Here is a 10,940-nt window from a genome sequence, read left to right as displayed (position 1 = left end):
CCAAGGCCAGGTTGGACAGGGCTTGGAGCAACCTGGGCTAGTGGAAGGTGTCCCTGCCCATGGCAGGGTATGGAATGAGATGACCTGTAAGGTCCCTTCCAACCCAGACCATTCTGGGATTATGATTCTTTGACCTCAGGAGCAACTTTGTCATGTACCCCTAAAGTACAACAGTCCCACCCTTCCCTGTGGAAGAAGTGTCAGGAGCTCAGCAGAGGGGAGGGAGGAAATGAGGGATCCTTCCCTGGAGGCATCAGGGCTGCCACCTTAGCAAGGCCTGAGCCTGAGGGACATGGACTTTACAGGCTCATTTTGCAGGATTATCTGTTAGCAGGGAGCTGGATGGTGAGTCCCCATTGTGTGGTGCCTTCCAGACCCTGCTTTTGGGGCTGGCTGAACCTGCACCCCGGGGTTAGGGGGAGTGGCTCATCACACCTGGTTCAGTGGGACACTGGCTTTCCTTGGCTATGGGATGCTGGCAGCTCGTGGTGGCCCCATGACTGGCATTCCCTGGGCTGCCAGGGGCCCACTGTGAGCACGCAGGGTCCTGCTCTGGCCACACCATCAGTGTGTGAGGGTGGTAGGGGTGACACGGGGGCCTGTCACACCAGCAGCCCCAGGGGTCCCTGTGTGCCCCACGGCCACCAGCTTGATGAGTGGAGCCTCTGCAGAGCCTGGTGGGGCTGGTTAGGGTACAGCAAGGAGCACTCAGCTCCTGTCCTGGCTGTGTCTGACTTACTGGTCCCTTCCTCCTTCTCCTCCTCTTTTCATTCTCAGGTCAAATTCTGAAACCCTACAAGTGTCTTTACACACTCCAGAGCTGAGATATGGCATTTACATGCTGGGAGTGGGGTTGCAGGGCATTGCATGTGGGTGTTCACAGTTCCATTAATGAGCTTGGATGCCTCAGCAGGTCGGGCTTCCAGCCTCTCCAGAGCTGCAGAACATCCAATCCCCTCCACAGCCACCACTCCTGCTCCTCCCAGAATCGACTTTGAAAGCCTTTGCAAATTGAAAGGAAAAATGTTTTTCTTCCAGAAAATGGTTCTGCTTTGGCTTTGTGTGAGCCACAACACTGGCTGCCCTCAGATCCTGGTTCCATCAGGGTTTATCTCCTGGGGAATTAACAACAGAGTTAGGAGGAAAAGCTGAGAGGGGCTGAGAGTTTCTTGTCCCAGAGGAAGCCAGATGGAACAATCAGAAAGGGTTACAGCTGCCATACAGCATCAGGAGATGGTGGCTGGGGGGTGAGGATGGTCCCAGGATGGGAGCAGGAAGGTGGTAAGTACCTGAGAGACATCAGGACATGCTTTGGCTGGGCTGCCTCACCTTTGATGCCTTGTACCACTCCTGGGTCAGGATCTCACTTTCCCCTGTTTTTCCTGCCTTTCACTGTCCCTCAAACACCCTAGGGCTGCAGGGACCACTGGGGATACTCCAGAACCCCAGGCCTGCAGGGACCTCTGGGTGCCAAGTGTGGTCCCAGAGTCCCGGGACTTCAGGAACTGCCTTGGAGTCCCAGGGCTGCAGGGGCCCACAGGGGCTCCAGTGAGATCCCAAAGCCTCGGGGCTGCAGAGACCCCTGGGGCCCCTGAGAGACTCCAGAGCCCCAGTGACACCAGAGCCATGGGGCTGCAGTGAGCCCTGGGCCACAGTGGGACCCCAAAGTTACAGGGACCTCCAGGATCCTGAGGAGATCCCAGAGCCCTGGAGCTGCAGGGACTCACATGGTGGGGGTGGTAGTGGTGGGGCAGTGATGAGACTCCAGAACCCTGGTGAGCCCCAGAGCTGCAGGGACCCCTGAGTGCCTGAGGGACACCAGAGTCCCGGGGTTACAAGGATCTGTGGGTGCCTGGAGAGACTCCAGAGCCCTGGTCCTGCAGAGACTCCCAGATGCCTGGAGACAATGCAGAGCCATGGGGCTGTAGGGACCCCCGGGTGCCTCTAAAGAGCCCATAGTCTCAGGGCTGGAGGACCCCCTTGTGTCTGTGACACCCCAGAGCCCGGGGAATGCAGGGACTCCCGGGTGCCTGGAGAGACCCCGAGCCCCGGTGAGACCCCCCAGCCCTGCAGGGACCCCCCAGCCATGACCCCGTCCAAGCCACCCAAGTTCAAACCCACCCACGAGCCCTTCGGGCAGTGCCACCCCATTTCACACAGGAGGACCGTGTCCCCCACATGGGGGACATCCCCGGGCCAGCGCCACCGTGCGCAGGGACCCTGCTGCCGCGGGTGCAGTCTGCTGTTCACCCACCGGGTGTCACGCGTGCTCCACGGACGACAGCGAGAGACACAGACAGGGCCAGCACTGGGGAGCGCCAGGGAACGGGACAGCCGAGGGACGGAGGGGAGCCTGAAGTCGTGTCCCCCTGCTCCCCGCTGATGCCACCACGGAGGTGGAGGTTGGGGCTGTGCCTGACCTGGGTCCCCAGGCGAGTGCTGGCTGTACCCCACCGTGTCCTCCTGGGACAGCTCGTTGTCCCCTGCTGCTCTGAGCTGTTCAGTGGCACCCCAGGGACAGCTCAGCCTTGGCAGCTCGAGGGGGTTCGGGGTGATTGGCACCTCCGTTTCAGGCTCGGTGTTACTGGTCCCAGTTAAGGGTCCCCGGGGCAGTGCTGGGGGCACGCTGCTCTCAGTGCCTGTCAGCCCAAAGAGGGGACCCCCTGTGAATTTTACCATTAAGATGAAGCCCCAGAAAATGTCCTTTTCCCCCTTGCTCCCACCTGGCATTCCCGTTGCATCCCTCCTGCTCCTGGCAGTAGCCTCAGGCACCCTGAGCCCCCCCAGTGAGAGGGACAGCAGGACATCCTGCACCCGGGACCACCAGCTTTAACGTGGAACTTTTTTTGCCACTTTGGGGTTTTCTGGTGTCAGGGAAAAGTGTGTGTGTGTGGGGTGCTCCCCACAGTCCTTCTTGGAGCTGGGATGTGGCACAGCCGAGGTATCCAGCACTGCTGGGTCTCTTCCCTGCCCCCAGGTCTCATCCCTGGCACCACTTCAGAAGGGGATGGGCAGGGGCAGCACCAACCCCCCAGACAAAGGCAAGGAGGGAACTTGGAGCAACCAGGTGGCAAAGCTGGGTGGTACCAGTGGCAAAGCACAGGAGGGTGTTGGGGGAGGCTGCCAGGCACATTTCCAGGGGCTGGCAGAGTTGACAGGGGCCTGGAGAGGTGGGATGAGGGTCCCCTGCTCACCCCTTCATGAGGTTTGGCCTCAGCTCTGCCCTCCAGAAACCCAGTGGAGGGCAGTGTATGGGGTGGGCTCCCTGGGGTACAGCCAGTAGGGCCCTACAGCAGCTCTGCCCCATTGCAGGTGGGTCAGAAGGTCCTGTGGGTGATGTGACTCCATGTATTGGAGTCTTGGAATAAGATGGTCTGTCAGGTCCCTTCCAATCCAAACCATGCTGTGATGTATCTCCTGAGTACCCACGTGCCCCTCTGCCACCTCTCTGTGTCCTCCAACAACTGGGGTCATGCCAGGGCAGGGTCCTGCCCCAGGATGCTCCTCCAGCTGCATGTATCCCACCTATCCATGGAACATGTCTACACGGGACACAGCCCAGCGACACACGTGTGTGACACACGGCATGGGAAAGGCAGCACCCTGGGGCAGGCACATGTGTGGGCACAGCCATGGAGCAGCGACATGTTCACGGGGTCCTGCCACACACAGGGACATCCAGCAGGCACCTGTGCCTCCTCCACACACTGTGGCATGGAAGCCACATGTCTGGACATGTGTGTTTACCCACCTACACGTGCCCAGCTGGCAGCACACGTGTGTCAGCACATGTAGCTGGCACACTGCCCATGGCTCCAGCCGGGTTCTGGGGCAGCTCACAGTTACTGGGCACCCCCACAGCCCTGCACACACCCCTTGAGGGGTGCAGATGTGCCCTAGGAGTGTGCAGATACACCTGTGCACACTGCAGCTGCTTTGGGGTGTATTTGATGCTCCTCATGGGCCTCTCCTTAATCCCCTCCCACTCCATCTCCTGAGCCTCCTTGTTGCATCCTGCTCCCCTTCTCCCTACTGTCACCATCCCTGTACTGTGAGCCCGTGTCTGCCCTTTCCTGTCTCTCCTACCCCTCTACACTGCTTGTTTTAGCTGAATCCTTCTCCCCATGTCGTGCTGTGTCACCCCTTGGTTGCCCTGGAGCATCCCTCCCTGCCCGCTGCCATCCTGGAACCCTGCACCCCCCCTGGCTCCCCAAACTCCTGCTCTACTCCCCCACGCTATTCCCAGCCTGGCAGACAGGGATGTGGCACCAGCAGCCCCACGGCTGCCAGGCCAGGGCTTGCCTGCACAGTGCCCCAGCCGGGCATCAGGATGATTTAAAAGGACTGTGAAAAATGTAGTTATTTTTTCCCCTTTCAGCTGCAAGTCAATACTTGGGGAAGGATGTTTAATTATCTTTGTCACCCTCCTAAATCTCTTTATGAGAAGGTTTGGCTGCAAATCTCCACATCATTTCAGAGTTATTGGCTAGTGCAGTGCACAGCGACACAGTAAATTAGCCGCTCGGAGCAGGCGTGGGTGCTCCCACCACTGCCAGTCCTGCACGTGGCTGGTCCCCCTCATCCTGGGGCTGTGACAGGCTGGTGGCAGCAAGGAAGCCCTCTGATAGCTCAGGAATTAGGGCTGGTGTCCCCTCAGGTGTGGGCACCACCTGGTTGTCATGGCACAGCACATGCCCCATCCCTGGGGACATGGCATCTCCTGTGAGTTGCCAGGACCAGGCAGGATCCAGAGGACAAGGGACACCCCAGGGTGACCTCCTGCACCAGGAGGTCCATTGTTCTCACTGTGTGAGACCCCCAGCACCTCCTTCAAGATACTCTCCCCAGCCCTGGAGCCAGTCTGCCCAGACCCGGGGCTGTGGTTACCTGGTGCCCACTACCCCCACAGCTGGCAGGATTCCACCGGGGTGACTCAAAATCACCCTTGGCTGAGGGATGGATGAGGCTGAGGCATCTAGAGGTGCTGGGTCCACCCATCTGCTCTGAACCCCCCCAAAAATGCCCATGTTTGAAGGCAGATTGGAGAGGGGTGGGTGGGTTGAGATCCAGCACTGGGTCCTGCTGCCATTCCCAGGGCAGGACCCACCCTGGGTGCGGGTGCAGGGCTGGGTGGGCCAGCGAAGGCGACAGATGGAGAGCAGGCACAAAAAGTGGGATGCAGCCCCCCACCCATCAGCATCCCTGGAGGCAGCACCCAGCACCCAGCACGCCCTAAACTCCCCCATTCTCATGCAAAACCGGTAGAGCTGGGGCTGGGCTGGAGGACCGAGATACGCCAGAACGGAATACCACCTTCCCGATAATGCCTTTTATTGGACTAGGTGACACGCAGGCTTTAGGGGGATAGCAGGAGAATCCTCTCGGCTCATCCGCAGAAAGGATTTCCACAGCCCTCCCGGCGGCTTGTCAGCGCTCGGCGCCGAGTCCCTGAAGAGTTATTACCTCCCGACGCAGGGCTCTGTCTGCCGGGAGCTCAGCGGCGTCCCTGCCCCTCTTTGCTGCTTAGAAAGATTACGCCGCCTTGGAATAAGCTCCGTGGAGCGCTGCTGCCGTCGCATCAGACACAGGCTAATCAGAAAATTAGCAGGGAAAGAAAACTTTGTGGCAGGAAACTTATCTCCGGCGCGGGCGCGTTGTCGCTCCGGCTGCTGCTGCTCCCGCTGCTCCCGCTCCTCCCGCGCCCAGCCCCGGCCCTCGGGGCAAAATTTCCTTGGTTTGCAGTGATTAAAGTGGGGTGTGGGGTGTGAGGGGGTGTGGGTACACACACGTCTGTGTTTCAGCGTGTTGGTGCATCTTGGCGATGGTCCTGTGCAGGGCTAAGGGTTGGGCTCGGTGATCCCTGTGGGTCCCTTCCAACTGAGCATATTCTGGGATTCTGTGCTTGGCACAGGCTTCTGTGTGTGTGAGTGCACACACACACACTGATCTCACATGACTGGACTTGCACGTGCATCGTACAATCACAGAATCCCACAATGGTTTGAGTTGGAAGGGACCTTAAAGACCACCTAGTTCCACCCGTCTGCCATGGGCAGGGACACCTTCCACTAGCCCAGGTTGCTCAGAGCTCCATCCAACCTGGCCTTGACATTTCCAGGGATCCAGGGGCAGCCACAGCTTCTCTGGGCAACCTGTGCCAGGGCCTCCCCACCCTCACAGGGAAGGATTTCTTCCCAATATCCCATCTAGCCCTGCCCTCTGGCAGTGGGAATCCATTCCCCCTTGTCCTGTCACTCCAGGTCCTTGTAAACAGACTCTCTCCATCTTTCTTGTAGCTCCTGGCTACAAGTGCCTTGTAGGCACTGGAAGGCCACAATCAGGTCACCCCAAAGCTTCCCTTCTCCAGGCTGAACAATCCCAACTCTCCCAGCCTTTCCTCCCAGCAGAGCTGCTCCATCCCTCTGACCATCTTGGGGCCTCCTCTGGACTCTCTCCAGCAGCTCCATGTCCTCCCTGTGCTGTTCCCCAGGGCTGGAGCAGCTCTGCAGGGGGGTCTCAGCTGAGGGGCAGAGGGGCAGAATCCCCCCTGCCCTGCTGCCCACGCTGGGGGATCAGCCCAGGGTACGGGGGTCTCTGGGCTGGGTCATGTCCAGCCTCTCCCCCACCAGCCCCCCCAAGTCCTTCTCCCCAGGGCTGCTCCATCTGCTCATCCCCAGCCTGGATTGATCCCAGGGTTGCCCCGAGCCAGGTGCAGCACCAGCCCTTGGCCTTGTTAAACCCCGTGTGATTGCCATGGGACCACTGCTGGAGCGTGTCCGGGTCTCTCTGGACGACCCCGTCCTTCAGGCGTGTCACCTGCACACCTGAGGGACACAGGGGGACACACTGGGACATGTGTGTGCACACACGGCCACTTCTGGGCACCTTGGGGACTCTCCCAGCCCGGCTGTGTGTGTGTCCCACCCTGTGCCACCGATGCCGTGCCCACCCAGTGCCTGTGCTGGCATGACACGAGTCCCCACACCACGGTGGCATCCTGGGAAGCAGTGCTGGACACCCTTGGGTGTTCCCAGTGCCATCCCATCCTGTGCCACGGGGGCAGGAGCTGTGGGGGGGGGTGCAGGGATCGGTGCAGGGTGATTAAAATGTGCTGTTCATGTTATTTCAGCCCAAGCATCAGGGACAGTTACAGGGCACTGAGCTAGAAAATGGCATTTACAGAACCCACCTCCTGCCATCCCCAGCCCCGACCTTTGCAGCCTTCATTAGTGCCATGTGGGCATGGGCACATCCAGAGAGGGGCACACGGGGGGAAACTGGGACCCCTCCCCACTGTTCCCAGCCCCACAGCCTCTGTGAGGGACCCCAAAAACAGACAGAGGGGTAGGCATGGGACCCCTCTTCACTGTCTTCAGTCCTGCAGACCCTCTGTGGGACTCCAAAAACAGCCAGAGGGGAGGGGAGGGACCACCACCACCACCATCTCCAGACCTGCAGCTGCTCTCTGGGACCCCAAACATAGCCAGAGAAGGAAGGCAGGGACTCCTCCTCACCCTCCCAAGCCCTGGAGCCCCTCTGTGGGACCCCAAACAGTCAGAAGGGAAGGACAGGGATTCTTCTCTGTCCCCTCAGCCCTGCAGACCCACCGTGGGACCCCAAACACAAGGAAAAGGGGAGGGCAGGAACCTCTCCTCACTGCCCCCAGCCCTGCAGCCCCTCCCTGAGACCCCAGACACAGCTAGAGGGGGAGGGCAGAGACCTCTCCCCACCACGTGCAGCCCTGCAGCCCCTCTGTGGGGCCCCAAATGCAGCCAGGTCCCAGTCTGGGCGCTCTCAGTGGGATGTCTGAGCCCCCTGTGGCTCAGCTCTGGGGCACACAGGTGTTGCTGGCACCGAGGGCAGAGGGGCAGGGACCGTGCTGGGACCCCCGTGCCCCCTGCCCCGTGCTGGGCAATACCAGCGGCCCCACACGGGCTCATTTTGGGGATAATGGGTCCATCCGTAGCAACAGTTACTACGATTCCCTTTTCCCATTCCCTTTCCCCGACTCCAGCGTCTTCCCATGGCAGCTATGGCGCTGCCGGGGATGTGTTTACAGGCAATTAAAGCTCATTAATTGTGCGCAGAAGCAACAGAAACCCCGCGGCAATGTTGGAGGGGGAGGTGAGTCCCGCAGGGGACAGAGCCAAACCCGGCCATCCCTGGCTCATCCAGGGGAATGTGGGGGGCGAGTGGGGGTCAGCACCCCCCTGGGGTGATGCTGGGCTGAGTTTGGCCCGGAGGGGGTGGGGGATGTGCGGGAGCGACTCATCTGCTCCGAGTCCCCATGGGAACATTAACCCAGGCACCGAGTGCTGCCGGCAGCAAACTGAGGGGCCGAGGGGGTCAAGCCTCCTCCTTCGAGGAATACGAGCCCCGTATTCCTCCCTGGAGCCCAGTGCTGTGCCCTGGGGATGAATTTGGCTCTGCTCTCGGCAGGAGCAGAGCAGGGTCTTGCTCGAGGCTCTCTCAGCACGTGTCTGAGCAGAGCTGGCAGGGGAAGGGACTGAGCCGCTGCTCCCCAGCTCGGAAAAACAATAGCATTTGGTGGCAGGAGGAGAAAAACCTTCTCTGGGATTGAAAGGATGCTTTGATTGGGAACAGATGCAGGAGATGAGGGAGGAGGCAGGTACCAGCACGGATCCGGCACAGGGCCAGCCGCCAGCCTGCTCCTGGCTCCTCGCTGCAGGGAAGGGCAGACTCTCAGGAGGCAGCTGGTGTTAAGATTCCCACTGTCCTGCCTGCTCCAGGGCTGCTGGGATACACAGGGGCTGGGCACGGGAGCAGGAGGAGGACACAGCGGTGCCAGAGCAGGGAACAGGAGCAGGGGGAGGATGGAATGGTGCCCGGGATGCACCTGACTGCAGGATGCAGCTTGTTGGGTCCAGTCCTGGGTGTCAGGGTGTGATCAGGAGATCCCACAGAATTCCTGGGTGGAGGAGCTATCCCTGGCTGGGTGGGGGTCACTGGCAGGGGGGATTCATGAGGAGGGTGCTGCAGGCTTGGGATTTATCCTGCTGGGAGGGATGTGGGACTGTGTGTGAGCTGAGCCTGGTGCCCCATCCCCTGCTGCAGGACCAGCACGAGAGGTGCAGTGAGGATCCTGCTGTGGCTTCCAACTCCTCTTCCTCTGCTTCCTCCTCCTCCTCCAGTGCTGGTAGCAGGACCCAACAAGACAAGCCACAGCTCTGCCAGGCTGAGGCCAAGGGCACAGCTCAATGTAAAGACTAATCATGTTGCTGCTGCAGCTCCATGCCCCCCGCCCTCCTGCCTGCAGAGAGGCTGGTCTGGGTGGCGCTGGGTCCCGAGGTGTGGGCAGAGGTGTGGGCAGAGATGCTCGGGGGCACACTGCGGGCAGCAGGAGGTAGAGAGTGGCTTGGCAGGGCCTGACCCTGTGCCGGCTCTCCCTCCCTCCCTCTGGCCCTCCCTCTTTCCTGCAGGGCCGTGGCAGAGGCTGGTGTGGGGAACAGGAGGGTGCAGGAGGGCTGTGGAGTCACCCACAGCAGGGTCTGGACTAGGGTGTGCAAGAATGTCCTGCCACGTGAGTGGGGGAGAAGAAAGAACCCACCTGCCTTTGGAAAGCTCCAAATTCCCCTGGCAAAACCTGCAGAGGGTCATCATCCACCTCCAAGCGAGTAAAAGGCTTTTCCCCCCTAAAAGCAGCTCCTGAGGCTGGGAGGCGGCCGTGCCCTCATTCCTGGGAGGGCATGCAGAGCTCACACACCTTCCCTGCCAGGCTGCAGGCACCCACCCAACCCCACGTGCCCCCGCTGCCCCACCATGCTGGGCACAACAGGGCTGACATGGGGCTGCTCGCTGCCCCCCGGGAGCCAGGCTGGGGCCTGCAGGATCATACTTACGTGAGCCAGAGAACCGGAGCACCCGGCACCCCGCGGAGATGGGAAGGGGGTCCGTCCCGCCTCTCGCCCTGGCTCGGTGCCAGGCAGCACCGGCGCCGGTGGGAGATGCTTGGCCCACCTTGACCCTTTCCCTGGCACTCCCGCTCGCCGGCGGGCCGGGTCCCCGCGCCCCCCGCCCTGCGCGGCGGCTCCGGCGGGAGGCAATCGGCAGGCGCGCGCTGCGGAGCGGCGCCTTTCTTCTCTAATCTTCTTATTTCATTTTAGCATTTACAATACACCCAGCCGGTAATCCTGACATCAAACACGCCACGCGCACTTCCAAGCTGCGCCGACGTCAGGCTGCGCGAGCGCTGGCAGGAGCTGCCAGCTCCGACGTCTCCAGATAACAGGCGGGAGAAAGACAAGGAGAGCTGTTCTGCCGGCGGGGTGAGCGGGCACCGGGCTCCAGATCCTCCAGAGCCCTTTGGCCACCTACAAGGTGCCTGTCGGGGCTGTGAGGGCGTGTCCCGCGCTGGGATGAGGTGGGTGCTGGTTGCTCAGGGCAGGTTTTGTCTCTAGGGAGAGGTTGGGGTCAAGGTCACTCACGGTGGCAGCCCAGGGGCAGGGGCTGAGCTGGGTGGCCCCGCTGGTGCCCACTCATCCACCTCCCTCCCCCCTGGAGCTGGGTAGGCCTCTGGGCAATCCCAACACTGGAATGTGCTGAAGGCTTTTCCCAGCCACCATCCTTTGGTGACCGGGCATGGCAGCTGGACCTTGGCTGGGGCACATGGGGCACCCCTCTGGAATGCTGGGATGTGCCCCCTCCCCAGGGGGAGGGCAGGCAGGGGCACCTGCATGCTTGGGGTGGATGGAGACAGTGTCTAATACCCAATATCCATTGGCATCATCCATGTGGAGCTGGTGACAGAGACCCAAAGGCTGGACAGCCAGTGATGCTCCAGAGTCCCCTTCCCTACTCCCCTGTCCCCGGCTCTTCTCCGATGGATACCAGCTGCTGGGACAGAAATTCCTGAGGCTGGTGAGGCCCTGGCACAGGTTCCCAGAAAAGCTGTGGCTGCCCCATCCCTGGAAGTGTTCGAG

The 10,940-nt window shown here is 61.0% G+C and overlaps 1 long non-coding RNA gene across 1 annotated transcript; it reads right to left on the bottom strand.

The window, feature by feature from the left end:
- Positions 1-5,314: 5,314 nt before the first annotated feature.
- Positions 5,315-10,130, bottom strand: LOC135422363 (uncharacterized). Its single transcript, XR_010434453.1, has 2 exons — positions 9,861-10,130; positions 5,315-5,589 (listed from the first exon to the last, which is right to left on the bottom strand). It is a non-coding gene; the product is annotated as an uncharacterized LOC135422363 (long non-coding RNA).
- Positions 10,131-10,940: the final 810 nt, after the last annotated feature.

This window comes from Pseudopipra pipra, chromosome 15 (assembly GCF_036250125.1).
Source record: "Pseudopipra pipra isolate bDixPip1 chromosome 15, bDixPip1.hap1, whole genome shotgun sequence".
Taxonomy (NCBI): Eukaryota; Metazoa; Chordata; class Aves; order Passeriformes; family Pipridae; genus Pseudopipra; species Pseudopipra pipra.
This window is presented reverse-complemented; position numbering and strand designations above follow the sequence as displayed.